Source organism: Malaclemys terrapin, chromosome 6, assembly GCF_027887155.1.
Source record: "Malaclemys terrapin pileata isolate rMalTer1 chromosome 6, rMalTer1.hap1, whole genome shotgun sequence".
Classification (NCBI taxonomy): domain Eukaryota; kingdom Metazoa; phylum Chordata; order Testudines; family Emydidae; genus Malaclemys; species Malaclemys terrapin.
In genome coordinates, this window is record NC_071510.1 from 19860753 (window position 1) to 19882439 (window position 21687).

A 21687-nucleotide genomic window follows, 5' to 3' on the forward strand; every position below is an offset into this window, starting at 1 on the left:
TCTCAAAAACAAAACAACTCTAGTAAACCCTTAGCTTGTAACTTTTGTGCATGCACGATTTCCATTTTATTGATAAATGAACTTGATTAGGCAACTTGCTGCATGCACACCTATTGGCTTTAGTGGCAGTTTTGCACGTGGAGAGATGACACCTTGTATGAACTGGGAATATAATAACCAGCGTAAAAGAAGGTGCTGATTGAATCAAGGGATTGATGATGAGACACACAGCCTCGATAGCTAACATTTTCAAAGGTGCCTAAATTAGTGGTTTAAACCAGGATAATGCTGGTGGAGAGTGTAAGTTTTTACCATCAACATCTGTTTGGACACCTACAGGATAGCAATTAATGGTCTCCGCACAGTTTCTAATGGACCAGTGTCCCAATACTAAAATTACAATAACCATTAGTTCTATTGATGGTTGCTTTAGCAGGGAAACCAAGGCCTGAATGGCGATAGCAACTGGACTTTCTCTCTCTCTCCTAGTAACGATTTCTCCCAAGTGGGGAAATAAGGTGCCCCAGAGGAACAGTTAGGGATGCTTGCCTGCTCCTGCCTGTGCTGTATTTGTTCTGTGGATAAATAAGGCATTTCAGTTCCAATGGCAGTCACTCTAACACCTTCCAAGAGTGCTAAGGGCCCAATTCTGCAAGGTCAGAGCTGGTTGAAGAGGGTGTTTTTGACAAAAAATGGCTTTTTGAAACCCATTTTCTATACAGTATGAAATTTTCCAGGTTTTTGTTTCCAACAAAATGATGTTTTAATTTGAGTCAAATAGAACTGAAATAAGAGGTATAGGAATAAGCTAGTGTGGTTGGAGCACTTTTATACTGGTATAAAAGCATTCACGGTAGAGGAGGTTGTTCTACTATGGTTAAAATAGTGTGTGTGTAAGCGAGCCCAAAGCTTGGTCTCTTTGACAGAGGCCCTTTACACACTTTCATGGTTAGAGGTTTTCTGCTGCCTGTTACATCTTTAATCACAGTTTCAAAGAAGTCATGTGTTTGCTACCTAAGCCATCCCCTGCAGATACATTTCTTAGTAAGCCTTGTTAATGATTATAAAGATTTTTAAAAAAAATCTGACCTTGCTTGTTTTGCAGTTAAGTAGTGCGATACCAAGTATGCAACAAAACATTTTCTGTCAAAAGTCCTTCCCTGCAGTGTGGGCGGTTCTTTGTGCTAGGAGGAAGGGGGGTGGGGGTGGGGAAGTAAAATGAAACAAGTTGTAAAAGAAACCTGATAGGCCGTAACTCTAGATTAATGAAATTATTGTGGAAAGGAGAAAGACTCTGTTAGTCAGCAACCTGGTATGGGGATTACACATATGCCTGCTTGGTTAGGAGCGCAAGTACTGGGGAGCTGTGTGTGCAAAATACCCAGTCTTGCATTTGAGATTACTGGGGTCTCACCTTGATCAAGGAGGCTCAATCCTCCTCCCTGTAAATCTCCTGCATTGTAAGGACTAGGGGTGTATGTGAGATGAGAGTAGGGTGTGCAGATGTCCTGATTTTATAGGGACAGTCCTGACATTTGGGGCTTTTTCTTATACAGGTGCCTATTACCCCCATCTCCTGTCCCGATTTTTCACACTTGCTATCTGGTCCCTCTAGAGGAGAGGGAGGAAGCCAGGGAGTTGCTGTGTGTCTGGGTCTGTTCTATGAGTCTATGATCTCTCCACTGACATGGTTCTGCTAATACAGGTTCTCTAGTGAGGCAGGTGCTCCCATACCTGCCTTCGGGAGTGGCTTTCCCTGAAGCAGCTGGACTCGCTGGCCCCCTGGTTTGAGCCAGGAGGGTGAATATGTCCCTAGAGGTGTATGTGCTGGAAGTAAGGGTGCTGCTGGGGGTGTGGCAGCAGCACCCCCCGCCTCGAACCACCCAATACAGTACATAGCTTCCGCTTTCAGCGCCCCCGTTACAAAACGTGTCCCAGCCCCTCTGCTCAGAGTGGGAGCCACTCCCCAGCCCCCCGCTCCCGCTCCTCATCTCCGCCTCCTTCTCGCACCGCCTGAAAACTTTGGCGACGGTCCCCCGAGCCGCGGCCAGCTGTGCAGGGGCTGCAGCGTCCCGCGGTGACCGCCAGGGGGTGTCTGCCCGTCCCACGCGCCGCAGCGCCGGGCGGGCGGGCGCACAGGTCCCGGGCGTGTGTTGATAGCGCGGCTCGGTGCATGCGGGGCTTTCCCGGGGGCCGGCGCGGCGCGTGGGCGGGAGCCCGGCTCTCTGCTCCCCTCCCTGCACCCCACGCGGAAGAAGCCTTGGAGAGAGAGGAGGCGGCGGGGCTCAGGGCTTGAAGGTAACTCCCCCCCCCCCCCAATGGCTGTGCAACAATGTGGCAGAAGTTGACAAAAGAGGGGGTAGTTCTGCCGAGTGTGCAATGGGGTTTGCAGTCCCTTTCCTCCTTCCTAACTTCCCTCCCGAAACGGCCCCGCTGCGCGATGGGCGAAACGCGCTTTCTGGAAAAGCCAGGATCCTCGCCGTCCTGTGCTCGCTGCCCCCGGCTGCTTTGCTGGCCCTGCGGGGTGGGCGATGCAAGCCGCATGCTGCTGAAGTGTGGTCAGTAATAGACTGACTGGCTTCTGGTCCTGCTGTCTGCGCGGGGGGATAGTGTGCATAGAGGGGGGGAGTTTTTCTTGTGTGTAAAAGAGGAAAGTAACGTGGAGATTTCGCTTGATTTCTTTAGCCCCACCCTGTATTTAAAGAGACTCCCCCCCCCATCTCCATTCCTACTAAATCCTGATTTCTCTTGGGGTGGGGGGTAGGGGGTGACAAGGAAGGCTGCTCCAGCCGCTGGGCAGCAACTGTCAAACATCTGGATTCGCAGCCCCTCCCTCTTCAATGCAGCGAAAGAGAATTTTTTTTTAAATCGCTTTGCTCGTTTCCTTTGATGTTTTTCCTTCTCTCCAGCAACCCAAACTAACGAAACTATTACACGGCAAATCTTTACCTCTATCCAAGCAAGTAGGGTCCTGGTTGTCCTTTAAAGTCTCTGGCATTCGTAGTAAAAAAAAAAGGGGGGGATACCCACCAGAACAAAACAATGAATGGGCTTTTGTTTGCCTATTGTTTGAATCAAACTGTGTAGAGGCTGTTTGAATCAAACTGTGGAGATTGGGAGCCAAAGGTTTGAAATAGCAAAAGCGAAATAACTAATTGTCTGTCGTTGGAAGCCAAGGCAGGTATAATAGTCAAATATATGGAGGGCGATAAGCCAGGGGCAAAGCGTGTTTTCCTGCTCCTTGGGTGCCATGGGATTTTTTTCTTGCTGTGCTGCTCAGAAGGGCAGCTTCTTTTGTGCTGGTGAATGATCATGACTCCTTCCTTCAGCGCCTGTGGGAGTTTGCTTGGCTTCCCTTAGGGGAAGTGGCTGCCACTTTACTGCCTTCAGGAGATTGGGGGTTGGGGAATCAACCGGGTACATTGCTCGTGTGGTTTTGATCGATGCCTCTGAAAGCGAATGAAGTTGAAAATAAAAACGGTCAACAAGTGTGTGCATCTGATCCTGTTGTTCTAGCCATGTGCAAAGGGGAGTGTCTGGTTCCACTCGAGGGGAGGATTTACAGGAAGACAGTGGAATAAGGGAGCTCGGAGGAGGATAGCTAGCAAAGTGATCAGTTTTTTTCCCCCTCCGTGCTTAACACTGGTTGGTGGTTTTCTCCCAGCCTCTCTCTATGGATTGCTCTGAAATTGCAAGGCCGGAGTCTCAAATGAGTGAGCTCCTAGTATAGCTGCTCTGGTGCTTTTGTGCTGACACTGACTAAGGGGAAGGGAGTCCCAGAGCCAAAGCCTGGGGATTTGTGACCGACTTGTCACCCCTCCTTGGCAGCTTTCAGGCACAACTCCTTACATCTTGAAGTTGCACAATACTTACTACCAGGGCTGAGTTTACTGCTTCAGCCTAGTACAGACAACCTGCCAAGTCTTACTCATTTGGAGACAGACTCCTTCTCCGAGTGATGTTTTAAATGATCTCTCTCTCAAGAAGAATGATTTTTACTGAGTGATGGAATGAGGGATTTAAAATCTTCCTTATGAATCTTAGTGTGATGAGCCAGATGCGCAGGCTTTTTGGAGTCTGGATCAGTAGCTGAGAGATGAATAATCAGCGTTTAATCTATGGCCCAATGCAGAGAGCAGGTTCAATCATCCGTTTTGATTATAAACCAACCGGAAAACTTTCCTAATCAGATAATGATTATTTGTATTTGGGTAGCACCCAAGATCAGGGCTCCATTGTGAAAAGCACTCTACAATTTTTTCATAATTCACAAATTGTGAATTTTTTTCATAATTCACAAATGCTTCTTAAGTTGTTTCTTGAATTTTAAGATCATTTTACCCACTTTTAAATGACACTTGAACAAAGGTGCTGTTGTTCCCTTTAACTGCTGTGGTTAATAACTAAGCCTGTAGTAGCGTCTATTACTATTAATAGAGCCCCAGGCACAGAGCTACTGAAGTGAGACTGCCGGTGTAGATGCTGTGCAGTGCAAGGAGCCTAGAAGTGGCCAGTGTTAGGTCAGGAGAGGAGTAGGACAGCTGCCATGCAAGGAGCAGCCTCTGCTGGCATGGCTCCTGTGAAGTCCTGGCTGCAATTCACAGCTGCCCAACCCTGGTGACCACCTGCTTTCCCTCTGAGTGGGGCATAAAGAATCAGCTGGTGTTGGGAAGTGTCCTTTACACTTCGGTGTACAGCGTGGGTCATTTTAGCCCAGGATTATGAAAGCAGGCCAAGGGGAGCAATAAATAGAATGTTTCAAATAGTTGTAAGATACATCTCTAGCCTAGTCACACCTTGGTAAAAATCACCAGCATAATTATAGTGCGAGGTAGAACTCGTCCTCCTGGTAGCAGAGGACTTTAATCTAACAGACAAAGGAACAACAAGATCCAATGGCTAGAAACTGAAATTCAGACTAGAAATAAGGTGCACATTTTTAACGGGATGGGGGGAATTAACTATTGGAATAATTTACTTAGAGAGGTAGTGGATTCTCCATCACCTAAAAGTTTTAAAATGAGGATTGGATGCCTCTCTAAAAGATCTGCTCTAGCTCAACCACAAGTTATTGGTCTTAATGCCGGAATCAGTGAGTGACATTCTATGGACTGGTTAAAGCAGGAGGTTAGACTCGCTGGTCATAATGGTCCCCTCTTGCCTTAAAAGATGTCACTCTCTACTGTATGTGTACATAGATCTCCTCAATATATGTTCCATTCTATGCATCCGAAGAAGTGGGCTGTAGCCCACGAAAGCTTATGCCCAAATAAATGTGTTAGTCTCTAAGGTGCCACAAGTACTCCTGTTCTTTTTGCGGATACAGACTAACATGGCTGCTACTCTGAAAACCCTCTACTGTAGTAGATTTTTAAAAAAAGTAAAACCTTTTATTAACTTGTTTTGTTGTGTTCACAAACAAGTGAACGTAGGTAAGTCCTAATGAGGTCTGTGAAATATCGGAATGAATATAAGCAGAATGAAAATAAGGGTAGCGCAAACGCTAAATGCTGAGAAAGTTGCAGTCCATCTGCTCCATCTCACGCAATACCTGGATCACTTTGAAATAACAAAATAATTAAATTAATGTTTGTCATTATTGACCTGATACAGAATGGTCTAAATGTTAATAGTGAATAATCCAGATGTATAACTTTTCCTCACAAAAATACCTTGTATTCTTTCTTTCTGTCTTTCTGATCCAATAATCCAGCAAAATGCACAAGCAATGTCATAGTTAAAGGGATACTGTCATCTGGAAATGTGGTAAAAAAATTTTTTTTTCTTCAAAAAACTGAAGACGTTTCAGCTGCTGGAATCCCCTGACCAATTGTGGTTTTGCATTCAAAATTTCCATTTTTTTTTTTTTAAATAAATGTCCTCCTTGTCATGTTGCTGGGTGGAAAAAGCCACACAAGCAACAAGGGGAAACGGCTGATGGAAGAATCAATGAAGTGGTCAACACTCACAGCTGTCAAATACACAAAGGAGACAAACCCCTGAATAAACAGACATATTTTTGTGTCTCTGATTCTTCAGTTATGGTGATGTTTAGATGTTGTTTTTAACAGTAGAGTTAAACACTTTTACTAGTATAGATGATATTTAAGTTGAAAGTGCTGCTTTAAAAATAAAAGTTTAAGAGTTACACTATGTAACCTCAAATAAGAGAAGTCCACACACACTCCGCTATCTCAGGCAATTAAACCCTCTCCATAGGAATGGACAGCTACCTGTAAAGCCCCCATTGCGGATGAACTCTGAGTTTGAGAGGAGATCTTTAACATGGGTCTTGTCTACACTATTTTTTTTTTTTTTTTACCTTATAACTCGAGGTAGCTAACATGTTTGTAAAGGCTAAAGTGGACATTTCACAAACATTTGTTCCAGGACACGCCAGCCTTTATGAACTCATGGTTACCTCAAGACACCTGACAATCCATTAACTCAACAGGAAAAACCTCTAGGGTAGCTAAGCTCTTAGTTCTTGTGCCAATGTAAACCTAAATTGGCTTTTGAATCTCATTGCCAGAATGAGAGCTCTATCTTGTGTACAGTGACCCAACAAAGACAAGTTACACTTGGAGAGAAAACAGACTTGCAGGCAGAGCTGCTTTAAATCTTACAGAAGTATTTCTCCAAAACAGTAAATCTAATCTAACGGTCTCTAATAACAGTCTGTGGTCCCAGTGGTGCAATCCATGCTCAGCCAAAGTACCCATTGACTTCAGCGAGGGTTCTGCCTAAGTAAATTCGGCAGGGTTGTACCCTGCAGTTTCTACAAAGTCCTTTGCATATTGCTTACTTTTCTGAGGCAAAAATACAGATGTCCTGCATAATCTAAGTACAGATATATGTCCAGCATAAAGACCAAGCATATGAATATAATTAGTCCAGCATAAAGTCTAAGCACAGAGGTTTAGATATGTCCAGCATATATCTAAATATATAGATATGACCTGCATATCTCTTGTATGGTACAATACACACGGGGAAACCTCAGGCACATAGGTTTCAGTTCAGTAAGGTACTTAAGCACATGAATAGTCTCATGGGATTGTTCATGTGCTTAAGTACTTTGCTGTTTTAAGGCTATAGAGCTGTTTAACAGTAGTCAATTTTTTTTTTTCTTTTTAATTAATCATTTTAATCTGGAAAGGTTTTAATCTGCAGTGTATATAATACTAAATTTTCCTTCGATCTTGCTGCTTTTAAGATGTGGTTCCTCACTGCCATCCTGTCACACCTAGACAGGCATAGTCCTGTGCACAGAAGCGACACGCATCTTAATAGGCATTCTCTATCCAGAATTAAAGATTGCATTTTTTTTTCAAAACAGTGCACATTTTTCATTAAGGTGAAGGGAAGATGAGTGACTAAACTCCTGCATTGCTTTGAAAATCTCCACAACTCTGCACACGTGTGAAATAATAACAGCACTTCTGAATCTGACTGGCAAAAGATTTTAGATTTTTTTTCCCCTCCAGATTCTGTAAATTCATGGAAACTTTTAATTCTGTCCTGATTTTAATTTTCTTTCAGAACTGTGCATATTTAGAGATCTTTTGTTACATAGTCAGAGGGGAAAAAATTGAGCAGATCTAAAAGCCATATACAGTAGTCCTTACTTGAATACAGTGGATGGGCTCTGAGGTTTCTTGAATGGTGAATAAGCTGACGGATGTTTGAAGACGATCATTTGTTTGATCCATGTAAGAAAAAAGGGGAGGGTGGGAGATATTTGATTACATTAGTGCCAATATATGAACTGTTTAAAACTGCCATTGCTTTTATGTGTAAACTTGACAATATAAATAAAAACTTCCTTCTTAGTGTTCTGGATTGCGTCCAAAAATCTGTACCAATTGTTGAATGTGCCATAGTAAATAGGGAGAAAACAACCCTAGAGATTACAGGGACAGGTGCATTTGAAAGTAGATGATTGTAGCTGGAAACTAACCTTCTAGGTCAGAACCTCTGCCAACCAATGCTCTTGAGCTTTTCTTATCCCTGGTCTACACTGGGGGGGATCGATCTAAGTTACGCAACATGAATAACGTAGCTGAAGTCGACGTACTTAGATCAACTTACCGTGGTGTCTTCACCGCGGTGAGTCAACTGCTGCCGCTTCCCCGTCGACTCTGCTTGCGCCTCTCGCAGCGCTGGAGTACAGGAGTCGAAGGGAGAGCGCTCGGGGGTTGATTTATCACGTCTAGACTAGACGCGATAAATCGATCCCCGCTGGCTCGATTGCTACCCGCTGATCTGGCGGGTAGTGAAGATATACCCTTAGTTTGTATATGTTGTGCCCTTTCAATATTTTAATCAATCAGTTTAAGAAATTCTGGTACGGTGTCAGATCTTATGTATCATAGCTAACCCATACCATACCATATGGTAACCCATACCAGAGGTGTATTGTCCTCTTGACTCAGGCATGTGTGCCCCTGAGACTTCTTTTTAATGAAGAAATCCCTATATATCAGAAAAGAACAAAATCAATGTAATGATAAAAGGCAACAGTAAATAACTAAAAGCCATAAAACAGTTGATAGACCCGGTGAAATGGACATAAAACATTTTCCCAGCTCCAGGAGAGAATACAGGAGCACTCTTTAAAAACGCTCCACCTATTTTTAGGATAAATGTATTAGGGCCAAATTTTCAAAAGAGCTCAGCTCCCACTGAGAGCAGTATGAACTGCTGCATGCTGAGTGCTTTTGAAATTCTGTCCATTTCATTTTAGCTGCCGAAATGGGAGCTGAACTCTTGGGAAGCTAGCCCCGCTTATGAGGGCATGATACTTTTGAAAATCTGCCCCTAAACCTTTTTACCTTTTTTTTTTAAAGCGGGAAATGGCTATTTTCTATCCAAGGGGGGAAAAATTACCTTTAATTTCTAAGTTTTTTTTTTTTTTTTTTTTTTTTTAATGAGATGGTCAATAAACAGACTCTTTTCATTTCCACTTGAATTCTTTCCCGGGAACAGTTGGTGTACTGCTTCTCTTTAGGAAATCTTTGATTCTTTGGAAGTATTTCTTCATGTTCAGAGTGCTCTGTAGGACCACATTTCCTGAGGTGTCTATTGTCTTCTGCGTCTCTGCACCCAGACATGTGTCCAGCTGCTCGATTTGCCAGTGAAGGAAGTGGCAGTCTGGAGATGAGATTTTGGTGGAGGATAACAGTTTGATAGAGAACACCAGCGCAAGAGAAATTTGCAAGAAATGTCTTTGAGCCCAGATCATCATGACAATGAAGTTATCAGTCCATCTCTCTTTGTCTTTGTGCAGAAACTGTAAGCCAGGATAGAGTTTTGTTAAATGCCTTTTGTGGACTCCATTGTTGCTCTTCCATGACTCTAAATTTATTTATTCTGCATGAGACAGTTGTATTAATCATATTCGGAGAGTTGTGGTTTTCTCACTTTTTAATGCCTTTGAGGCTTCTGTTTAATGAGTTAATTGTCTGGCACTTTTGCCACCTTCTTTGCCCCCTGTTAAAAAGTATAATATTAAGTAACATACTGTGGACAGATAATAGACACTATCCAATAACAGATTAATCAGATCCCAAACATGTCCCATCCTCTCCTCCTCTCCTTAGGGTGCTTGGAGTAAAGCATTTTTCCATACTGTCTGCTCCCAGATCTTCAGTGGTTTCTTGCTCAGAGTGGTGGTTGTGTTTTTGTTTTTGTCCCTCCCTCACCTTTGACCTTGCTTCCAAGTGGTAATTGAAGCATTAATCTAACGTTTTTCTTCCCTTTGCTGCCCACTCACATTCATCTATAGAGCTTAATGGTGAAACTCCATTGGCTTGAGCAGGGCCTGGATCAGCCTATTACAAATTCCTGGGCTGCCTTGATATTCTGAAACTGAGAGAAATCTTCAATCTGCAGTTCAGAGCCCTTACCTCAGTTTCTTTGGGTCACAAAGTCTGGCTTTAATTACTCTTCATATGGGGATCTAGTGCCTAATGCTGCACTACTGAAATCGGTGAGTGGTCTGGGTGCGCAAGGAAGGCTGGATTAGACTCTTACACTTAACACTATCTTAACTTGGCCATGTGAATGGCTTTTTCTTTCTAATATAGCAGTTTTTTATAGCGCTCGGGCTGAACTGTTCTTTTTCAAACTTGTCTGGTTTTTTACACTAAACATATTAAAAGTTTTTGATCAGGTCTCTGTTTATTGGTACCAAAAATCACTGGGCAGAAGTTAACTGAAACTTTAGTAAAGCACAGATGATTAACAGGATGAGGCATCTTATTGATTAGTCTCCACGGAGTTCGGTTACCAGCTATGGGAATTTATAGGTGTTAACTACAGGGGCGCATTCTGGGAGCTCATTTAACTGAGTGCTGTTGAAACCGAGTGGAGGGCAAGGAGAAAAATGAATATTTGATTGACTGTCAGGTCTGTTCCCTAGGGCCTAGTTCATCCCAAGATTAAGCTCCTGGAATGCTCCCCTGTAGTTACAATTTAGGGTAAATCAAATAAATGTACTGTGTGTGTGTGTGCGTGTGTGTGTGTGTGTGTTCATGCCCAGAAATGTATGTGTGCCACTCCTGTTTATTTCAATTGGAAATACACATAGCATTAGCAGGCAAGTTGGGATCTTATGGGTTTAAAATTTTTCACATGAAATTCTTTTTGTTGAAAAATGACCATTTTTGAAAATAAAATTATTCATGAAAATTTGGCAACAATTTTCATTTGGGGGTGGAATTTGTGAAATATTTTAATAGATTTTTTTTTTGAAAATGTGACATAAGCATTTACTGAAAATCAAGTTTTTAGTAAATAAACTTTAAATAATAATTTTAGCATTTTCAATAAAAAATATTACTGTAAAATTTTGAAAAAAAAATTGTAAACCCTTTGACACAAACATCCCCCCCCCTTTTTTTTTTTTTTTTTTTTTAAACTAGATTTCAGCCAAGGGTGGTAGTGTTTCTTCACTAAAAAGTGAGAAGAGGAAAATTAAAATATTTTACGTTAGTGACCTAATTATCCTGTATTTGGGCAATATTTTTATACTCCTCCCTGGTCATTTGTCCAATCTTCCACTTCTTGTAAGCTTCTTTTTTGCGTTTAAGATCAGCAAGGATTTCACTGTTTAGCCAAGCTGGTCGCCTGCCATATTTACTATTCTTTCTACACATCGGGATGGTTTGTTCCTGCAACCGCAATAAGGATTCTTTAAAATACAGCCAGCTCTCCTGGACTCCTTTCCCCCTCATGTTATTCTCCCAGGGGATCCTGCCCATCAGTTCCCTGAGGGAGTCAAAGTCTGCTTTTCTGAAGTCCAGGGTCCATATTCTGCCGCTCTCCCTTCTTCCATGTGTCAGGATCCTGAACTCGACCATCTCATGGTCACTGCCTCCCAGGTTCCCATCCACTTTTGCTTCCCCTACTAATTCTTCCCTGTTTGTGAGCAGCAGGTCAAGAAAAGCTCTGCCCCTGCATATATCTGCATGTACCGGGCAAGTCTTTCTGGAAATTGTATGTATGCGAAGACCGCAGCACCTGATTTCTCCAAACTTGACTTCATGTTGCAGACTTGGCTCAAGGAAATGGTTAGACAAAGTAGGTCTTTCTTAAAGAGCTAATTGCAAATGGCTGTATATTTTAAAGTGTTTATTATTGTTTACATTTATGCATAAAAATACAACCACTAATATTTTCCATTTCATAAATTTTTACTTCCTTGTGTTTGAAAATCTTTTTGTGTTTATACATAAACCCTACTTACTATGATTGGACATGAGCCATAAATGATATCACTCGTATGTCCCTCACCCCCATCACTTTGCAAACTTATATGGGGCAGGTGATTAACAATATACTAGACATTATGAGATCGTGAAGATACAGACGAGACACTGCAATTCAGACGTGTAGTGCTGATTACAGTACCTGGCCTCTGGCTACTGTGGGAAAAAGTATTAGTGTTTAAGGAAGACAGCTTTGTGATCTGGATTAGGAGTGAGACAGTTATCATTTGTTACTCATAATAGGCAGCCTTCCTCTTTTTTTGTTTGTGTTTTTTGGTAAGTGTAGTGCTTCTGAGGGGACTGGATTGACCAGTTTGAATGGGGGAAATCCTCAATCCTCAACACAAGGCAGCGTTGGTGTTCGTTTTCTCACAGTGTCACGGTGCCTCAAAGGGGCGAGATTCTCGTGTTTGGTATGTCCCTGGAAACTGCTGAAAAAGGTGGCTGGTGCTAGTGATCATCTGCTAGAAACTAAACCAAAATCACCATCAACTTGCTGCATGTTGGTCACTGAACCCTGGCAAGATGCCACGGAAATGCTATGATAACTTTTTCAGCCACTACAGACCTGGGTCAAATTTGAACTCTGTAGCCCATTATCAATTCCCTTTCCCATCTAGTTCCTCCAGTAATATATATATATATAGCTTGTGTTCTTGTAACAATCAGAAAATATTCATACAAAGATACATCTTTTATAGTCGTTGTTTCAGGTTCTCCCCTGGACAATTACACTCTGCAGGAATCTCTGAATTGGGTAAGTCCTGAAATAGCTCTCTGCCACTGAATGGAGACTCAGATATAGCATAATGCAGTATTCTTTCCATCCTTGCATCTCAGTAAAGTTCTGTGATGCATCAAGTCATGACACAAAACCAAAACCCTCTCATGGGATTGGAAATGGCACTTGCTCCCAAATGCTTTATCTTGGCAGTGCTGGTGAACTGGAGAATAAGTTGTATTCTGGTTTGGAGAACAGAATGCTACAGGAGTGTGGGGGAATCAGCTTTCGCAGCAGAAGTACCTTAAAAGAAATTGCAAAATCCTTGGGTAAGGAACTGTTTGAATTAAGCAGCAAAAGAAACACACTAACACTCTTGGAAATGAAAAGTGACCAAGTGAAGATTTAATTTCGGAGAGGGCCGTTTGTTCTTACTAAAGGTTTTAGACCCGGGAAGATAGGCTGTTCTTCGGGTAGTAATGGGTTGGCTTAGTCATCTAGATATCGGGAGCCTGAGGATGACAGTACTTAAAGCTCCTATGGCCAGTCGGGTATACCTGTTGCTGCTGCTGATTCTGGTGCTCCTCCATTAGGAGGTGGTCCTATGAAGACAATGTGGCAAAGTGTACAGCACATTGGACTGGGGCTCAAGAGACTTGGGTTCTGCTCCAGGCCGACAAGACACCTCACCTCTCTGTGCCTTAGTTTCCCCATTTGTAAAATGGGACTAATGATACCGACCTCCTTTGTAAAGTGCTTTGAGATCCACTGATGAAAAGCAAAAGAGCTGGGTTTTGAGCATTATTATTTATTATGCAGCACACTGTTAGTGTCCTGCAGGTGAAGGATGAGGTTTGGACACTGGCTCACCTTAGTCCCTCTCTTTTTCTCACCTGTTGTTAAGATATGCAGGGTCTTTAAAGCTGGAATAATCAAAATGCCGCAGTGAAACTAGAGAACAAAGATTTAGGGTTTTTTCACCACTAGTAGATTAAAATTCCTCAAAGACAAATTGCAGCCTATTACAACAACTAACCCTAAGCCATAAATCAGGGGCGAGTGATGGCTACAGTACCTCGGTGGTGATGGTGACCGCTTTATTGTCTAATGGGAATATAAAGACAGTAACCACTATTCAAAAGATGTTTAGTAGACCGTGGGGTACTGGCCAAACATGCTGTCGTTCTGCAGCTCTGAAGCTAGAAAGACTTGTTACAATTTTTCTTCAAACTGTGAGGAAGCTGCCTTATTATTGCTATGGAGACTAGGCAGTGTTAAACTGATGGGAATGTCAATCTGAACTTTTTAAGTAATAAAAAGTAACTGAAGTTGATCTTAGAGGGATAGCAACCAATTCCAGTGACCTAGCATCCTTCCCAAAAGGGTCACAGGGGCCAGTCTGATGAAACACTGCCCATTTATCAGCAGTTAAGCACAGTTCAGAGCAGCAGCAAATATATTTATTTACTCTCATTTGAAATGTTGACACAAAGGGAGCAACATGAATGGTGGTAGGATGCCCCTTGTATAATTGAGGGGGCATAGTGGCAGAAAACTCTGGCTCTCATTGACAAAAGATTATAATTGGGACAGATGAAGTAACCAGCTGATTCAAATCTTAATACGTGGCTAGGAGCATATGGTGAGAGAGATTAGCTAAGTATGTTGGGCTGAATCGATTTGTACAGAGTATTAAAGTGAGTAAAATAGGTCAGATTCTGAGCTTGGTTATCTTGTTGTAAAGGCAACTCCATGTAACGCCATGGAAGTATGCAGACTTCACACTGGTGCAAGAGCTTTAACACAAAATGTTACAGGACTTCATTGTAAAGTTTCAGTCACAATATAGATGGCCCAGGTTCAGCCCTAGCATAAGCCGATAGAACGCTGTTCAGTGAACAAATGCCTGCTAATATCTGGGCTTGGATTTGGCTCAATAACTGTAATGGAACTTTCCGGGTTAGAGTCTCATCTGGTGTAAATAAATCTGCATAGCTCCATTGCAATTAGTGGAACAGTTGTGTCAATTTATAACAGATGGGGATCAGCTCCTTCATCTTTAAAAAAACAAACAAACAAACAAACAGTTTAACCATCCCATGGTAAACCTGGGCCTGATTCAGCACTGCTACTACATTTCTACAACCCCAATGATTTCAATGGGGTGACAATGGCATAAAACAGGAGTCACAGTCGTAAATCAGGGCCTTTATAGCTAGGAATAATTGAGATTGATTTTGCTGTCTCATGCCTGTATATGAGGAATTAATTCACTGATTTCAGTTTAATTTCACATGTGTAAAAGAAGTGTAAGAGGAAAATGTGTCACAATTATGCTCATGGAACAAATGCTCTCCCTTCTCCTTTAAAAAACAAAACTCCTTGAGGTCTGATTCTCCTCTCATCTATTTATACCAGTTGGAGAACAGAATCAGGCCCAAATTCTTTGTTCTGTAGAGTTTATTATGACCTTCCAGTTGATCTGGAAATTACTGTGGTGTTGGGAGGGGAGGGGGAAGAAAGGGGGCGTGTAGAGGGGAGCAACACAAGATTTAAAGCGAGGAACAAGCAGTAATAATAAAAATAACAATATTTAGCTCTGTTAGGAGCAGGTGAACTATTATAATTTTCCATAAGTGTTTATTAAAATAAATCCAAATGCAAATAAATGTATTTGCAGTTGCTCTGATTTGAGATCAGTGCCCCATTGAGTCCCTAGGCATTGTGCACACACCCATAAGTAAAGACAATCCCATCCCTACCCTAGAGAGTAGAGTTGTTTGTAAATTCAGAGTTTTACTTGAGATGGCGGTAGCTTGTAACCCCTCCAGTTTGTTTTGCACACATAGAAAACTACTTTACCCAAGAGAAAGGTTTTGATTTGAAACTCTCCTCTCTTGAAAACACAGAGAAAGAGAGAGCTTTCTTACACATTTCTCCTTCAGGGATTTTTCTTTTAAAGTAAAGGGTCTAGGTAGAGGCCAGTCTCTACACACTGATCTTTCACTAACCTAGTGTTAGCTACACATATGCAGTCACAGCAGATGTGTAAGTACTTGCACCAGGGAACTGAGGGAAAATGACTCTGTGACGGGTTCCCCCCAGGGTGCCACCTGGAACTGGGGTACCACTCAGCCCACCAGTCTGGGCTCCCTTTCACACTGTGCTGCTGTGACAAGTTGCTACGCTTTGCAAGCTTGTTTTTCCACCGGCATTCACACTGGAGGGACACACCCAGCTGTAGTAACATGCAAACAGGCTTTCTGACCAGGAAAGCTAAACAGCTAAGGCACTTACCAGATTCTCAGGTACACCCCTCCTCTGAAGGGTAAACCCCAAATTATACCGTCCTATGGTGCACAGGGAACTGTACAGCATACGCTCATGAAATTCGCCTCCTCCCTCAATGTGGAGAGAGATATGCAACAGCTTTTTGCCCCCCAGTTATGATTTTCACACACTGATTTTATACAAAACAAAATAAGTTTATTAACTACCAAAGACAGATTTTAAGTGATTATGAGGGATAGCAAACAGATCAAAGCAGATTACCTAGCAAATAAAACAAAAACACAATCTAAGTTTAATATACTAAAGAAATTGAATATGTGTAGCAAATTTTCCCCCTAACTGTTGTTTTAGGCAGATTGCAGAGATTCTTGAAGGCAAGCTGTCCTTGCTTGCGGCTTAAAACTCGAGGTATTCCTTTTACAGGCTAGACATTTCTCTAACCTGGGTTCAGCCCTTCTCCCCCAGTTTAGTCCTTGTTTCTCAGGTGTGTTTAAGCTGTCTTCTTGGGCGGAGAGCCAGTGAAGAAGAACCATGATGATGTCACTCACCTGCCTTAAAAAACTTTTGCATAGGGCGGGAACCCTTTGTCTTCCAGTTGGATTCCCACGCCTGGTCAGTGCTAAAACAGTAGTATTCTAAGATGGAGTCCAGTACCAGGTGACTTGGTCACATGTCTCTGTAGGGCCATAGCAACCATGACTTGGAGGCTGCTTGTAGCATACTCTGGAAGGCTCCCCGATGGGCGATTAGCATCTTCCAAGACGTATTGTTTTCCCTAATGGTCCTTCCCAGTTAGACATCTAAACTGATTGCATACTGGCTAGCAGGCATTCCCCAGGTGTAAACACGTTTGTAATAGATGCATAGACAGTATTGCTAACTTCAGATACCAGAATGATACATGCATACAAGTAGGATAATCATATTCAATAAATTATAACCTTTTCAATAACCTCTCACATGCCTTATCTTGCACAAAGTACATCATAATTATGCCATAATCATATCATATAACAATATCTCTATGAAAAATATGGGGTGTAGTTTTCACAGACTCCACTGATCAAATTAGAAACTGTGACTGTCTGTAATCTTTTAAAAAAGAATAATTAAACAAGTCCCACGTTAATTTTTCATCTCTTAAAAAGCTCCCTGGAGTTTGGCAGGTGACTCGTGTTCCATAAAAGAACTTGTTTGCCATAAAATGAGAGAAAATGTGACTTTAAAAAAAAAAAGATCTCACATTTTAGGTCGCATTTTTTTTAAACTAATAATACTGGAACAAAAGGGCCTATTCCCCTCATTATGTTGGTTTCACACTGAAGGAGGAATACCTAATCCCCTTCTGCTGTTGCCATGGTCTAGCAGTATGTGCTTCCATGTAGGATGTCTAGGAACTGGTCTTGGACCAGGCCTTTTGTTCCCAGGGTCTCTGAGAGTGGGAATGTTGCATAGGTCAAGAGTTCAGTCTTCACTAGTGGGAGACAAACTGCAGGGTTTGAAAACTGTGGAGACAAAGGTATCTTGTGGTTAGACCTGGGGACTAGGCGTCCCGAAATGTGGGTTCTAAGCCCAAAGCCGACATCATCTTGATGGTGACTAAGGGCACACCATTTAATGTCTCTCTGTCTTAGTCACCTTTCTCTAAAATGGGCATAATAATAATTTCATCGCTAGCTCATGTGGTCAGGATGTCATGATGGTCAATCGATGTTTCACTTTGATATTGTTAGATGGAGGTGGTGTATTAGAATTATGCTGGTCAGAGGGCTGAAATTTGCTATATTAATTCCTGAACTGGTGGCCGAAAAATCATGATTAGTCTGAAGAAATAATGATGGTTTTAAGATCTGATATTTTATGAATTACCAGGACTACAAATAAATGCCTTAGACTGTATCTTTGGATAGATGAGTGCTGGTTTTTTCACATTTGTTCATAGCCTTGGCAGACTGTCCGATACTGGCCCATAAATTCACATCATTCTCATTCTTGACTCTTTGCCTAGTTTCTGTTATGACATGAATTTTGTAGCCACTGGCTCGAGTTATTAGAGCTAAAAATGAGATTTTATACTTTTTTGAAAGCTTGGGATCCCAGTTTTCAAATGCTACAAAGTATTCATCTCCGAACTGGAATGTTTCTTGAGATGGGTAATCAGAATGATATGATTTGATAGGATTCTGGATATTGCAGTCTGGCTGAAGTGCTTTCAGGACTGATAAACTTTATCAAGCCCTGGTTTTACACTGTTCATCAAAAAAAGAAATGCTTTTGATTGTGGGAATGTCTTGTGCCTTTCAACAGGTTGAACTCCTTGTGGTTAGTTAAGTGGTAACGTTGTTGGACTCTGAATGCAGTTCTCTTCATTTCCTCTCAGATGAAGGCCAGTGGTTGCAATATAAAACCTGTAATGTAATCTAAAGTATTTATAAGGCACCTATCTACTATGTATATAAGCATTGTTGAGGGGGGGGGGTCGATTCAGTCAAGGAAAAAATTGGAGGGATAATCAAGATTGCATCTAGAGCATGGAGTATCTACAGAGGGGAAATAATAAGGTCTCAATAGATGGCACAAAAAGAAGGGACAAAATACTCTGTTGATATTTGTTTGAATTCCAAAAAGCATTTCAATTTGGTTTTATTAACAACTGTTTTGTGTGTGTTATCTGTCAACCTGCTCTTTCCCACAATCCCCTGAGCGGGTGCGTGAGGAGCAGGGCTGACCTGGTGGGCACAGGGGATCAAATTCATTGATATTGGCCAGACCCTTTGAACAAGAAGGCCATCTGCTCCGTATGCCGGAGTCCATACCAGCCTGCCAGCTTTATGCATTTGTGCCAACAAAATCTGGATAGAGAAGACCTCTTGGATGGCCTGACACATGCTAGAGGGATTTCGTGGCTTCTGACCTCACCTGCCTCAGCCTTAATATAGAGCAGGCCTCAAAATTGGCAGGAGATTGGCCTCTCTGGAAACAGGGGATACAAAGTCTCTACTAGGAGGAGAATTAATGATTGTGAAAATAACAAGATATCAAGAAACCTGGGGCGTTCAAATGTCCACACTTAAAAACAAGATTGTGCTGGTCCCCAGAAATCTCCTTGCAGACGTATGTGTCTGTGAACCACTCTGCTGCTGTGCCTTAGACTGCCCTTGGCTTCAGTTACCATAACATCTGTTAAACACGTCATAAATCAGTCATTATAAATAGTTGGGCTAACATTATTGCTCTGTCTTTAAAGTGGTCATCTTGGCAGCCAGTAAAATTAGCACTCAGCAGAACATTGGTGGTGGTGATTTAGTCTGGGAGTATAAGGTTCCAGATGCTTTCCTATTTGCACCAATTAGCAATATCTGGATTTTAGTCTTCTTTCTTTCATCTTTCTTTGGGCGAGGGGGAGGGGGGGAGGGGTAGGAAGAGTCTAGCCTTATTAACGTCACGTATCTGTATAGTTAAATTATCCCCTAGCAGGTAAAAAATCAAGATATCCTCATAGATTCTGCAAGAGAAACATAATCTCTTGTAGTTACTTTGCATACCAAGTGACTTTCCCTTCCCATAAACAAGCAACTTTGTGGTGCTTCTTTCTTCTCAAAGAGGTGGAAGGCCTGTGGACTTGAATCGCAGGATCAAATAAGCTAGAGAGGGAAAACACTGCTCAATAACCTTATCTATCCCCTGCCAGTGTAGAAGTATTTTCTAAATTTATATTTTTTAGATCTTTGCCCAATCAAATGACTCAAACAATAAGGCTTCCACTACTTCCCTTGTGAGTGTGTTGAATACTTCAATGGGACTTTGGTAACCCCTGTACATTTAGGGATAGAAGCCTGAAGGTCAAAGTTTCAAAGCCTGCTGATGTCCTATAGGGGTCCTTAGTGTGCGGGAAATATGGGCTAGTGATTAGAGCAGGGAGTTGAGCCTCCTGGCTTATATTCTCAGCTCTAGCAGTGACTCTCTGGCCTTGAACATGTCTCTTCGCCCCTGTGTGCTTCATTCAAAGGAGATTCCAAACCAGGAGGCAGGAAACTTGGTATTTTGGGTTCTGCGGTGTGTGTTATGCAAGAGGTCAGATCCAATGGTTGTAATGGTCCCTACTGGCCTTGGAATCTATGAATCCCACCTTCAGGAAGTTTTACCTAGAAATATTGTGAAGTGGTAGTGGTACATCCTCCACCACGGCTCTTAACCGCCAGTGGATGGGCTTTTGTTTTACTGCGGAATGTAGGACTGAACAAGCAAAACCTATTTAAAAAAGAAGAGTAATAAAATAAAAATCCTGCTCCTTTAGTTCTTAAAGACAGAATCGTTCCTTATTTGCATGTTTAGAGAAATCTTACTAGCTGGGGCCGAGATTGCAGCCTGTTGAGTGTGAGCTATAGTTCCTCTCTTACAGAGATGGGGGCCAGTTACCTGCAAAGCAATAGAATAGTAGTATCATTATGTTCTAGATTATTATGTCCTGTAATAATAGAAGATAGAATAAGGTTAATATATATTTATATCCTATGTTATATAGAATACTAAAGCAATTTATGTTAATGTTGTTATCTTGTAATATGTAATGTATAACACTCAATATAGTTCCGAGTTATCAAAAAATATATGCGTACACCACCTCGGTGGTGGAGGACAGCTGCCAGTCAGTACACAGCAATGGGGTTGTCTTATCTAGAAAAAAATTGATGTGCTGCTGACAAGCCCCTGCAGTTTTAATATGGGAATGGGTTTGGGTTAGAAAAGGGTTGGCCATCGTGGTTGGAGAAAGAGGAGGGGACTGTTAAGTTTAGTGACATGCTGTTGCCCAGCTGAAATGACTTCAAGTTTCAATCAGCTAGCTAAATTAAATTTAAAAATTGTCACTAGTAATTAATTCCACATATAACTAAGACATTCGTAGCAAATGCTATATGGGATGTCTTTGTCAGTGAGTAAATATACAATACTGTTGTCCCAGTACTGCTGCTCCTTCCCTGAGGAGGTTGTGAAGGCTAGGACTATAACAGCATTTAAAAGAGAACTGGATAAATTCATGTAGGTTAAGTCCATTAATGGCTATTAGCCAGGATGGGTAAGGAATGGTGTCCCTAGCCTCTATTTGTCAGAGGGTGGAGATGGATGGCAGGAGAGAGATCACTTGATCATTACCTGTTAGATTCACTCCCTCTGGGGCACCTGGCATTGGCCACCGTCGGCAGGGCCGCCGAGAGCGGGTTCGGGCTCCGGTGAAAAAAAGTTTTCGGGCCCCCCAGCAAGGGCAGACCGGCTAAACTGGGCCGACGAGAGGGCGGGAAGCTGGGCCCCCTTCCAGACTGCCGGGCCCCGGTAATTTGTACTGGCTTCCCCCCCCGCCCCCCTCATCGGCCCTGATGGTCGGTAAACAGGATACTGGGCTAGATGGACCTTTGGTCTGACCCAGTATGGCTGTTCTTATGTAACTTATGCAAGAGCTAGGTATGTGTGGGCAAATAGGACATAAGGGGAGGAGGGAGTCCACTTTTGCTTAGTTTGACTTATCATTATGGGTGGTACCATCAGCTTGAGGTGCCAGATGGAGTTACACCCATTTACACGAGCTGAGGATCTGGTGATGTGGCTCCAAGTTTATCAGGCCAGTTCCCACTGGACAGATGTCCACATTGCATAAACAGCCTCCACCAGCAGTACTAGTAGGTAACTTGGTTAATAATTTTGGCTAAAAGGCCAAAGATTGAATGGGCATACGTTATTCCTTTCTTGCTTGGGGGTGCCACACGCTGAAGGTTGATTCACATTGGTGGAGTGGCAAGGGATAACACGTGCCTTTGCTGTCCATCTTGTGGGCCAGATCCTCACCTGGTGCAAATCAGCGTAGCTCTATTGACATTATTATTCTACTCTGATTAGCACCTGGCCCTG

The 21687-nt window shown here is 42.3% G+C and overlaps 1 protein-coding gene across 1 annotated transcript in view; it reads left to right on the forward strand.

Annotated features, from left to right (window-relative positions):
* The first annotated feature begins 2126 nt into the window (after window positions 1-2126).
* Window positions 2127-21687, forward strand: part of MOB3B (MOB kinase activator 3B) — a 148598-nt gene continuing 129037 nt past the window's right edge. Inside the window, exon 1 of the mRNA XM_054032959.1 lies at window positions 2127-2298. The gene's annotated coding sequence lies outside the window, so the exon portion shown is untranslated. The remainder of the gene's footprint in view (window positions 2299-21687) is intronic.